At 40.1% G+C, this 12718-nt stretch overlaps 1 protein-coding gene across 10 annotated transcripts in view; it reads right to left on the bottom strand.

Annotated features, from left to right (window-relative positions):
* Window positions 1-12718, bottom strand: part of NRXN1 (neurexin 1) — a 1474530-nt gene that overhangs the window by 874194 nt on the left and 587618 nt on the right. The window lies entirely within an intron of this gene.

The raw sequence follows: 12718 nt of genomic DNA, 5'->3' as shown, positions 1-12718 counted from the left end.
GCACAGACATTTTGAAGGGCAGGGGCTCAAGTAAAAAAAGAGGGCACTTTTCATAATTTAAAAAATGTCTGCCAGACTTAATGGGCAGATGTGCTGCGGCCCAGGGACACAGTGGACTCCCGCCAGGCCTCCTCGACATTCCTATCCCCATAAAAGTTGGTGTTTTTGTAAAATCAAGTCAAGAACATTTCTATGAAGGTCTGCCATGTGTATATACAACTTTGGCTGTGCTACCAGTCTTATTTATAGAAAACATGTGACAGCTGCCCTATAATATACTGAATTATAGAGGAGATTTATCAAAACCTGTGCAGAGAAAGAGCGGTGCAGTCACCCATAGCAACCAATCAGATCGTTTTGCAGAGGGCTTTTCCTCTGCAAAGGTTTTAATAAATCTCCCCCTATATGCCCCCACCTGAGCTCTATATGACAGAACCCATCACCAATCACCCAGTACCCATCACCCAGCTCCCATCACCCAGCACCAATCCCCCAGCACCCATCACCAATCACCCAGCACCAATCACGCAGCACCAATCACCCAGCACCCATCACCCAGCACCGATCAATCACCCAGCACCAATCAATCACCCAGCACCCATCAACAATCACCCAGCACCCATCACCAATCACCCAGCACCAATCACCCAGCACCCATCACCCAGCACCTATCACCCAGCACCAATCACCCAGCACCAATCACCCAGCAACCAATCACCCAGCACCCATCCCCAATCACCCAGCACCCAGCAACCATCACCCAGCACCCATCCCCAATCACCCAGCACCCAGCAACCATCACCCAGCGCCCATCCCCAATCACCCATCACCCATCCCCAATTACCCATCACCCATCCCCAATCACCCAGCACCCATCCCCAATTACCCAGCACCCATCACCACCTTATGCAGGAATCTCCACACAGCCCTGGTTCTTACACTGAAGAGATGACACCACACTAATATATGCTTACATGCTACAATATACTAGAGTTGGCAAAAAAAAAATAATTATAAATATACAAAGACGGCCGGGCATAGCACAGCATACAGGATGGAGGCAGGGAAGCTCCGCCTCCATTGCGCACAAGACTGACTTTGCATACTAGCAATGTGGGGCAATACCTAGAAAATGGAAAGACCAATTTTTGTATACATGCACTGTAACCTAGTGTATTGGGTTTAGGGCGAGTAAACAGCCTGTCAGTTTCCCTTTAATTATATACCTTACCCCACTTAATGATCTATATACTGTGCCACCATTCATCTATTAATTACCTATATACTGTGCCACCATTCATCTATTAATTTCCTATATACCATGCCACCATTCATCTATTAATTCCCTATATACTGTGCCACCATTCATCTATAAATTACCTATATACTGTGCCACCATTCATCTATTAATTTCCTATATACTGTCCCACCATTCATCTATTAATTCCCTATATACTGTGCCACCATTAATTAACTATATACTGTGCCACCATTAATGAACTATATACTGTGTCACCATTCATCTATTCATTCCCTATATATTGTGCCACCATTAATTAACTATATACTGTGCCACCATTAATTAACTATATACTGTGCCACCATCAATGAACTATATACTGTGCCACTATTATTTAACTATACTGTGCCACCACTAAGGGTGCGTTCACACATGCGTATTTTCTGCTGCAGATCTGCTGCAGATTTGCTTTAGCAGATTTCTCTTCCCATTGTCAATGGGAAGCAAAATCTGCAGCAGCAAAATCTGCAGCAGATCTGCAGCAAAAATAGGCACAAGTGAACGCACCCTAAGGATCTATACACAGTGCCAGGATACATAAAAATATAATGTTCCAATACAATGAAATATATACTGTGCTTCCATAAGTTCCCTATATACTGTGCTTTAATTTACGTGCTTACATTCCTCCAATAATTCCCTAATAATGTGCTTCATACAATAAATACAAGCACATAACATAAAGGCACATACAGTACATAGGTAATATACACACATACAGTACATAGGTAATATACACACATACATAGAGACACTGACACATACATACAGGTACAAATATACATTAAGAAACATAGACACACATATAACATTGAATATATACTAAAAGATTTAGCCAATAAGCACATAATACATACAGGTACACTCATACATTCACTCACAGATATATACACAAATACATAGATTCACTTGCTCATATATATATATATATATATATATATATATATATATATATATACACACACACACACACGCATACATACACACACATATACATAGATTCACTTGCTCACATATATAGGCACATACATATAGAGACACACATATACACATCATACAGACACACTGACATACAATCACTCACATATATACACACACATATACAAAGATTCACTTGCTCATAAATACACATATACATAGATTCACTTGCTCACATATATAGGCACATACATAGAGATAGACACACACAAACACATATATACACCTCACACTGACATACAGTCACTCAATATATACACAGTCACTTACACTAAGGCCCCAGCCATCACTCTCTGCACAGGCACATACATAGAGATACACACAAACACATACACACACACACTGAGACACAATCACTCACATATATTTACAGTTACTTACAGAAAGGGCTGCAGAGACTAAAGTTTCTGGCCCGGACAGACAGTGGGCGGGGCTTCTCTCTGCCTCCTTTGCTCCTGTCTCCTCCGTGTGGAGAGAAGCAGAGAAATGGCAGATAATGACAGGGTGAGTGGCGCCCCCTTGCTGCAGGGAGGGCACAGCACCCTCCATTAAACCCCCATACAAATCTCCCCAGCAATGGATCCTTTTTACTTCACCTGTCACCCTGAGTCTGCAGCTCCTTTTGTGAGGGCACTAGAGGGGCAGGTTAGGAAAAGGGCAGGGGCTCCAGCCCCCTTTCACTCCTATGTGTGCACGTCCCTGCTTGTGTGTAATCCACTTGGCTTGCTTGCATTTTCTCTATCATTGCCAATAAAGCTTTTTTCTACTGATTCTAAAATTATGAATTGTGTAATGAATTTATTATTGTTGTAATATAAAATTTTTTTAGTTCCTTCTTGTACATTTTATTTTTCTAATTGTGTTTCTCGCCGTTTTTTTCATGCCATTTAGTTTTTTGACTTGTTAGGCCTCCTGCTGGGTGTAGGAAAACATGGACATTCCAGCTCAGCAGCTTACCTAAAATAACATCAATTTTGACAGATCTCTGAAACTTTGAATTATGTACTTGTGAATGATATAACAGGATAATATCAGCCGATCTTATATAAGTATTAGACACCTTCTAAAAAAAATAGATGTGAGTGTATATTACATAATTTAGTCTTTATTTATTTATGTATAAAAACTCGTGAAAGTGGCCAATTTTTTTTTTATATAAGAAGCACTTGATAGGGCAACAATGAACTCTCTTCAATTCTAGAGTTCCCACCACAGCAAAGTGGCCTGTATTATTCTTTATGTAAATATATACTGCTCTGATTTTTTCTTTGTATGGGGAATGTTCATTGGATCTCATAGGATCGGGTGTTCTACTCTCCTGACATGTGCTGTATTAATTGTATTCTTTTCCTTTTTTTCTTGATAAAAAGAAGTTTCAAATGTAATTTCTGTATTGTGTTAAAGGGGTACTCCGGTGCTTAGACATCTTATCCCCTATCCAAAGGATAGGGGATAAGATGCCTGATCGCGGGAGTCCGACCGCTGGGGACCCCCGGGATCTTGCACGCGGCACCCCGTTTGTAATCAGTCCCCGGAGTGTGTTCACTCCGGGACTGATTACCGGTGACTACAGGGCGGTCGGCATGTGACGTCACGCCCCCGCCCCTGTGTGATGTCACGCTCCGCCCTTCAATGCAAGCCTACGGGAGGGGGCTTGATAGTTGTCCGTAGGCTTGCATTAAGGGGCAGAGCATGACATCACACGGGGGCAGGGGCGTGATGTCACACGCCGCCCGCCCTGTAGTCGCCGTTAATCAGTCCCGGAGCGAACACGCTCCAGGGAATGATAACAAACAGGGTGCCGTGTGCAAGATCCCGGGGGTCCCCAGCGGCGGGACTCCCGCGATCAGGCATCTTATCCCCTATCCTTTGGATAGGGGATAAGATGTCTAAGCACCGGAGTACCCCTTTAACCATGGTACACCGCATCGCTGGTGTTGATGTCACATATTGAATACCCAGGATGCAAAAAAAAAACACTATTCGTAATTACGAATATATAGTGCTATATTCGCGAATTCGTGAATATGCGATATTCGCAAATAAAATTAGCATTGTGAATATTCGCGAGCAACACTAGTAGATAGATAGATAGATATAAAATCCATAAGAAGCAGCACATCCAGATTAGGTGAGGTGGGTGCAGGCACAATTGAACCTCGGTGCTCTGGTTCTTCTTGATAGGTAAAGTATAACGGCAGCACACCAAAGTAGTGAATCAATATTGTGTTATTTTATTCCAGGGATATAGAGACAACGTTTCAGCGGTCTCTCACCGCCATTTTCACTTGAAAATGGCGGTGAGAGACCGCTGAAACGTTGTCTCTATATCCCCGGAATAAAATAACACAATATTCATTCACTACTTTGGTGTGCTGCCGTTATACTTTACCTAGATAAATAGATAGATAGATAGATAGATAGATAGATAGATAGATATGAGATAGATAGATATGAGATAGATAGATATGAGATAGATAGATATGAGATAGATAAATAGATATGAGGTAGATAGATAGATTGCCTTAGCATATTCAGAGAACATGCTGTTTTATTACCATGGGTGGTACAATAATAGTGCGATATGAGCTGACACAAGGAACCCTCCACTGTTAAATGTGCATCTGGGTTCTGTATTTTTCTTCTGCAAGAGTCATTAACTTGCCATGATACTAACTGTGCTCAGTCTACAGTACCAAAAAATATGTCATTCCATCAGCTTTTTTTTTTTTTTTGTATGTGTGTCTGCAAAACGCAACCATCCTAAATTGTGTCCGTTTTCAGTGAAAACATAAAAGAACAAAAAAAAAAAAAAAAAGGAGATGCCGCCCCTCCATGTTTATCCTGTGTTCATAACCTTTCACCATAATTAACAATTTATAACAAGAGATTAAACAGATGGAGCCACAAATTCCATCACAATCCCGGCTGCGCCTACATGGGCTTCCTGCTCATTACAGGTGTACCTGTCACAATCTTCTGTATTATTTTGCATATCAATTTGTTATTTACAACTTAACACTGTACTCTCCATAAATTTACATATAAATGACCATACGGCACTTTCTTGACATCCATATCAATGCTAAAGTTCTGTAGTCATACAGATGCAGCATGGAGAACATCTTGATGTCTAATGTATATTTAAGGGCTTGTGTACTGAGACCTTACAGTCAAAGTCTCAACTTCCAAGGTCCACTCCAAACTACAAGTAACCCAACCGTCTTGTGCCAGAAAGTTGTTTCAGAACAACACAGAAGCTATCCAAAAGAAGTTTCCTACACTTAAAGGGGTACTCCGGTGAAAACCTTTTTTCTTTTAAATCAACTGGTGGCAGAAAGATAAACATATTTGTAAATTACTTCTATTAAAAAATCTTAATCCTTCCTGTACTTATTAGATGCTGAATACTACAGAGGAAATTCTTTTCTTTTTGGAATGCTCTCTGATGACATCACGACCACAGTTCTCTCTGCTGATGTTATTATAATAATAATAATAACACTTTATTTATTGTTGTCCTTAGTGGGATTCGAACCCAAGTCCCCAGCACTGCAAGGCAGCAGTGCTAACCACTGAGCCGCCATGCTGCCCTTAGCATACATCTGGTATGCATGGTTGCTAAAATGGACAGAGATGTCAGCAGAGAGCACTGTGTTTGTGATGTCATCAGTGTTCCAAAAAGAAAGGAATTTCCTCTGTAGCATTCAGCAGCTAATAAGTAGTGGAATGATTAAGATTTTTTTAATAGAAGTAATTTACAAATATGTTTAACTTTCTGCCACCAGTTGATTTAAAAGAAAAAAGGTTTTCACCGGAGTACCCCTTTAACTTTATAGATCGTAAAAGGCAAGAGTTGGCAAAACAAGTGACTAATTCACAGAGTTGTCCCTAAACCTTTCCTGTGCCTTGGCTGTATGCTTAGGTTCATTGTCTTGTTGGAAGGTGGATCTTCGGCCCATCTGAGGTCCAGAGGTCTCTGGATTAGGTTGCCTGTATCAAAAGATCACTGTAATTTGCTTCATTTAACTTTCTTTTACCCCTGATCAGTTCCTTTTCCCAGCCACTGAAAAACATCCCCACAACATGATGCTGCCACCACCATGATTCATTGTAGGGATAGTACTAAGCAGTGATGGGCAGTGCCTGTTTTTCTAAACACACAACGCTCAGTATTGAGGATAAAAATGAAAATGTTGTTTTTATCAGACTGGAATATCTTGTTTCGCACAGTCTGAGAGTCCTAGGTGTTTTCTTTTTTTGCAAATTCATGTGTCTATTTACTGAAGAGAGGCTTATTTTGCACCATTCTGCCATAAAGCTCAGATCTTAGAGTGCTACAATTATGGTTGACCATTTGTTTTCTCATCTATTTAGGCTTTTCTGAGTAGATTTTGTAGGGTTTTTTGTGTTGCATGTGTCATGTGCCAGAATTTCCTGCAGCGATTGGCTACACACAGCGTTCCCTCTACCCTGCATGATTGACAGGGCAGAGTGAATGCTCTGCAGAGCTGATGTCTTGCCCACACTTTCTGACTTTGGAGTTATGTCGAGCCGGCATGAGTCCAAAGTCAGGTCCTGTGCAGACAGAAAATGCGGCCAGCACTAAGAGGAAGACCCCTAGTGGCCACATTTTCAAGTGTCAAAAGAAAGAAGCTAAAATTAATGTAACTTTTCATATCACTCTTGACCTACTGTATGCACTACCTTGAGTTGCCAGAAGACAAGGCACAATAAGGGTGCACTCCTGGGACATTTAGTTTTCCTCCAAAAGGACAAATAGATAAATGGAGTCACTGTTAGTCTATGTCTAAATGTTTACAATCTTTCTGGTACTATTTTTGGCTGCTATTTTATTTTTAGCCCATATAATTATATACAATTGTAAGTGTTGTACCTAGCCTTGTTTTTGCTATTTGAATTTTGAAAGTAGAAAGTACGGTATGTATTAAACTTAAATATAGACTCATAGAGTCTCAGAGTCCGAGATTTTCTCATTTCTAGTACAGTGTAGGAATGAGCTCTGATTTATGTCATGAAAATATCTTTATATTCCTTTGCAAGGTAGATTCAAGTATACAAGTATATTAAGAGGATTTCCCATCTCAGAGTTCATTCATGTCTCCTCTGGCTTAATACCCTGGGAGAGGACACAATAGGAGAGGAACGTTTCGTAGATTGTTGCTCACACTTGAAGCACAACCATTATCTTATGTTGTATTACACCGTACGAGTCATGAATCTTAAAATCAGGATCTTAGCTGAATGAATGTGACATTATTGATTGATTATTCTTTATTTCTGTGACTGCATGATGTAACATATGTGCTTAAAATATAATATATTACTGGGCGGCTATTCATTTGGAGTTAAGGAGAAAAAGAGATAAATCTGTAGAAATATAGGGGCAGGTTGATAAATAGTGATAGAGACATCTGGATGGATATAAGAATGGATAAATCTATTATTAAATCGATCAAGAATACTTCACATAATAATAGAGAGGTCATTCAATTTACTGTAATATCATTATAAGCATTATGCCTGTACTATTCTATTACTGTGTACAATATCCATGTACTGTAACATGGCTGTGAGCATTGTTCCTGTACTGACATCACTGTGTACATTATCCCTCTTCTGCGTTGTCACTATTTGTCTTAGCCCGGTCCATTACAGAAACCAATCATAAGCCTGTATGAAACAGAAGATTGTGAGCAGAAAAATACCACTTCATCCATCTCTTCTCCCATTACATTATTTAGCTTTTTATCTTGGGATAGATAAATGTTTATTCCAGGAATGTTTCCTGGGGATTTATTAGCTTCTGAAAGTAGTGATGGTGGAGTAGGGCCTACACTGCATTTTGCTGTGGGTGCTTATGGTGTTTCACACCCCTGCTTAGATAGATAGGTAAGCAGAGAGATAAAGTAAATAGATAGATAATATTGAAGGAGAACCACACACCAAAGAAACTGGTGCAGGTGCTAGCTGGTCAAGCCCGGTTCAAGGCTCCCACGTAGACAAAAAAAAATGTCAGCAGCACCCCGGTTCAGATGAATAGTGTTTAGGAGTTATTCATCAGGTATAGTCAACATTTTGACCGTCTCACACGGTCTTTGTCAAGCAAATAACAAGTGCAGGTTTAAAAAGTCAAATAGATAAACAGATAGATAAATAGATAGCCAGACATATAGATCGGAAGAAAGATAGATAGATAGATAGATAGATAGATATGATATTGATAAATAGATATTGTTTTGTTTGATGATAATTTAAAAACCAATGAATCTCTTATTATCAATATCTGTCTAAATCTGATTATTTAATCATCTATGGGTTGAAGGAGTTTAAGGGAAGTGAGATTTAGTAACCCAGCAAGGCCATTATGCAATGTATGGAGCCCCAGTGATAATATATTAACGGACTGTCCTTCCTGAGGATAGGCCATCAATGAAAAATTCCCAAAAAATTAAACCTCTAGAAACGTTAGTAGAAATCCATGTATCTGTATTATCAGTCAGTCAATCAATCAGACTAGGTTCTATTCTTTGAATTTTCATCTACTATAACACTGTAAGACCCCGCCCCCTTACGGTATGTGTAATTCTGTTTGACTTGGTGACAATTGCTTCTATCATTCCCATACTGTACACCCGTGGTAAAATACATACAGTCTGGAATGTGTTAATATAATTGTAGGATAGATTTCCTCATTCAGCAGTATCTCCCGGATGCCATGTTGTAACAGTTTGGGATGTGTCATGCTGCATTCTTGCCAAGCACCAAATAAACCATGCTTTATTTATTCTGTATGCAGTGACAAACAATGATAATTGGATACTTTTCCACAATATGTAATCTTGCTCCAAGGCAAATGTGACATATTAATTCATTTCCCAGTAAAGTATAATTCGGGGGCGGTCTACCCAGAAGACAAACCGAGGATCTGATAGATAGTATCAATTTAGCATTTCGTACTATGAGAGCTGGTTTATGCTGTAGAATTTAAGGATACATAAAAAAAGAAAACACATTCGACCCTTCTAGTTACTGCTATATCTGTACTAAAAAGATAATGGAAAGAGGGAATAAACAAAAAGAAAAACAAATTCTAATGTTTTACCTTTTGGAAGATGCTGATGGGAACAAACAGAGTTATAGCAGTGGAAGAAATCCATCTGCTCCATTGTTGAGCAATGTACTGTAAAGCTAAAATGTTCATGTGAATATTATTCTAACACAAGGTGTCTGTTTTCTGCTCAGACTGTGTCATATAATGGATACATGTGAAATAAGGACAGCGGGTAGGCTGTCTTTTTTTATTATATTCCATTGCATTTAAAGAAATAAAGGGTTCATTCATTTATAAAAAGAACATTCTATTTGCCATACAGTGGTTGTCTACTTTTGACATTTCTATTTATTATAGAGATCTCCCAAGAAAGGCTAAAAATCAGGGAGTTTTCTGCTCACCCATCAACTATAATCTGTCATTAAAGCTGGCAGCTGGTGTTTAATTCTCTTACAGCTCCCCCGTAGGGGAAATGAAGCATTACATGTTCACAGTTTATATCATGGACATACAGTTCTCTAGAGAGATGTTTTTTGGTAACTGTTCTCCCTTCCAGCTAGTTGATGGAGGTACTGACTCCCCTCTGTTAACTCGGAATGCCCAAATAAGGTACTAAAAAGTACACCCCTAAATTTAGCTCACTAGTGCTGCTAGCGCATTTTATAGGATACAACACCTTAACAGAAAGCTATGGAGTTAATTTAACATCGGTGGTGTAGGGGAACAATTTTTGTCCACCTTTATTTTGCATGGTGCTAATGTGAATGTGCACCAAGTATATTAAATGGTCAAAAAAAAGTTAACAAATGAAAGGATCGCTAACACAGCCCGGGAGTGCCGGCCACACATATGATCCCTTGATCATTCATGCAGCTGTTCACTTCCCTTATAGTGTCCGGCACGAACATGTTTACAATTAGGGACAGGGCTCCTGCTCCTATACAGTGCATAGTAAGGAATACATTGTATGCCATGCAAAACACCTGGCCCAGCAAATGTGTGTCGTCTCGATGCAAGCGACAATGCTGAATGTATCTGTGCCTGGTCCAGCAAATGTAACACAGTATGTGTTGTCACTTGGTGTACAGGAGCAGGGACACCTATGTTTCAACAGGAGTCCCTGTTCCTGTACTAATACAAATGGGCTGTCAAAAGCAATGTTTCCCAACAGTGTGTGTCCAGCTGTTGGGAAACCAAAACTCCAGCAAGCCCGGAGGCTGTCCAGACACGCTTGGAGTTGCAGTTTTCCAACAGATGGACGCACACCACTGGTTGAAAAACACTGGACTAAAGGCATAGTCCTATGCCTAAAGTGTATTAAGATAATATTGACTATGACAGCTTTAAGTGGTCTTGCATATAGCGCTATCTGTAAGATGGGTGGTCACACTGACAACCCAATTCTGTACTTTAAAAGTGAACTTGAAACAATCAGTCCCCTATCACAAAAAGAAAACAAACCCCCCTGCGATCTCCTGTACAGGCCCCAACTTTCGTCTTTAATGGGGCGTGCTGAACAGCGCGCTAAGTGACAGCTGACACCCCCCCCTCAATGCAGCTCTGTTGGAGAGCCAGAACGCTGCACTCGGCATACTCCGGCACTCCCACAGAACTGTATTAAAGGGGGCGTGTTAGCTACCGCATTATGTGATGGATGAAACACTCCATATAAAAGGAGAGCCAGGGCCCCATACAGGAGATCGCATGAGTCCAAGCGGTTGGACCCCGCGCGATCTGACTCTTATCTCCTATCCTTAGGATAGGGGATAAATATTTATATTCCACAAAGAAAAGAAAACATACACTTATCTATGGTATAACCTATCACTGCAAACCAATGCAATGTATGTGTACAAAAGTTTGGTTACCATAGACCAGTTACAGTCTTTGACAGACCATGAGTATATAACTAATAAACCAGTAAATTCTCATAATAAGCTGAAAGACTGAATAAACGTAATAAGTATCGACTTTATAGATCCGTAAGTTCTGTTCCTGTAGCTACATTGGTGATGTCATTCTTACAAGGCAGAAATAATAATTGCTTCCACTATCACAAAATAGAGAATCAATCCATCACAGAGCGGGGAACCAGGCGGCATGTCAGATGATTACAATGCACAGCTATCTGAGTAATACAAGATACAGAGATTATAGTATATAAAATAACCACTGATTTACTTAGTGGGAGTAAATTATGGGACTGAGAAGTAAAATTGATATCTAGCAGACAGAAAATGTCAAATAATTATAAGCAAGTGGGAGAAACTCTGCGGATGGTGATAAAACTTTTCCTTTACTGTATGTGTGTTGTCATACTGACAAAAGTAAACGGATCTTGTATACTCTACAGAAGGGTACTCAACTATTTTTAGTGAGGGTCCGCTCTTCCAGGTCTGTCACTGGTAAAGGTCCAAGCTAAGCGCTAAGGCCTGGTTCACACCTAGTGGCCACAGTGCCATGAAGGATATAGGAAAAATGACTGAATGTACTGTTTCCTGTATTTTCCTGTATTTTCTGAATACTGCCTACCGCTGTCTACTGTACCCCTGAAAATAATACCGCTGCCTATTGTACCCCTGAAAATAATAATGCTGCATACTGTACCCCTGAAAATAATACTGCCACAGACTCTCTAAAAATAATATTGCCATATACTGTACCCCTAAAAATAATATTGCTGCCTACTGTACCCCTGAAAATAATACTGCTTCATACTGTACCCCTGAAAATAATACTGTCACAGACTTTCTAAAAATAATACTGCTGCCTACTGTACCCCTAAAATAATACTACTGCCTATTGTACCCCTGAAAATGATACTGTTGCATACTGTACCCATGAAAATAATACTGCCACAAACAATAAAATACTGCTCCTAAATGTAATACTGCCACACTGTACCCCTAAATAAAATACTGGTGCATTGTACACCCCTTAATATAAAACTGTTGCACACTGTACCCCTGAATACTGTACCCCTGAATATAATACTGCCACATGTTGTACCTCCTGAATATAATACTGCCATATATACTATACCCCTGCATATATTACTGCCTGCACGCTGTGCCCCTGGTATATTACTGCCACACACTATGCCCCTGCATATATTACTGCCTTCATGCTGTTCCCCTGGACATATTACTGCCTGCGTGGGGTACCCGTGGATATATTACTGCTTCAAGCTATGCCCCTGGTATAGTGCTGCCACACGCTATGCCCCTGGATACATTACTGGCTTACACTGTGCCCTGGTATATTACCTCCACACGCTATGCCCCTGGTATAGTGCTGCCACATGCTATGCCCCTAATATATTACTGCCACATGCTGTATCTCTGGTATATTTTTGCAGCACGATA

The sequence above is a fragment of the Hyla sarda genome, chromosome 3 (genome assembly GCF_029499605.1).
Source record: "Hyla sarda isolate aHylSar1 chromosome 3, aHylSar1.hap1, whole genome shotgun sequence".
NCBI lineage: Eukaryota > Metazoa > Chordata > Amphibia > Anura > Hylidae > Hyla > Hyla sarda.
The sequence above is the reverse complement of the archived record's forward strand: the minus strand, read 5'-3'. Positions and strand labels throughout refer to the sequence as shown.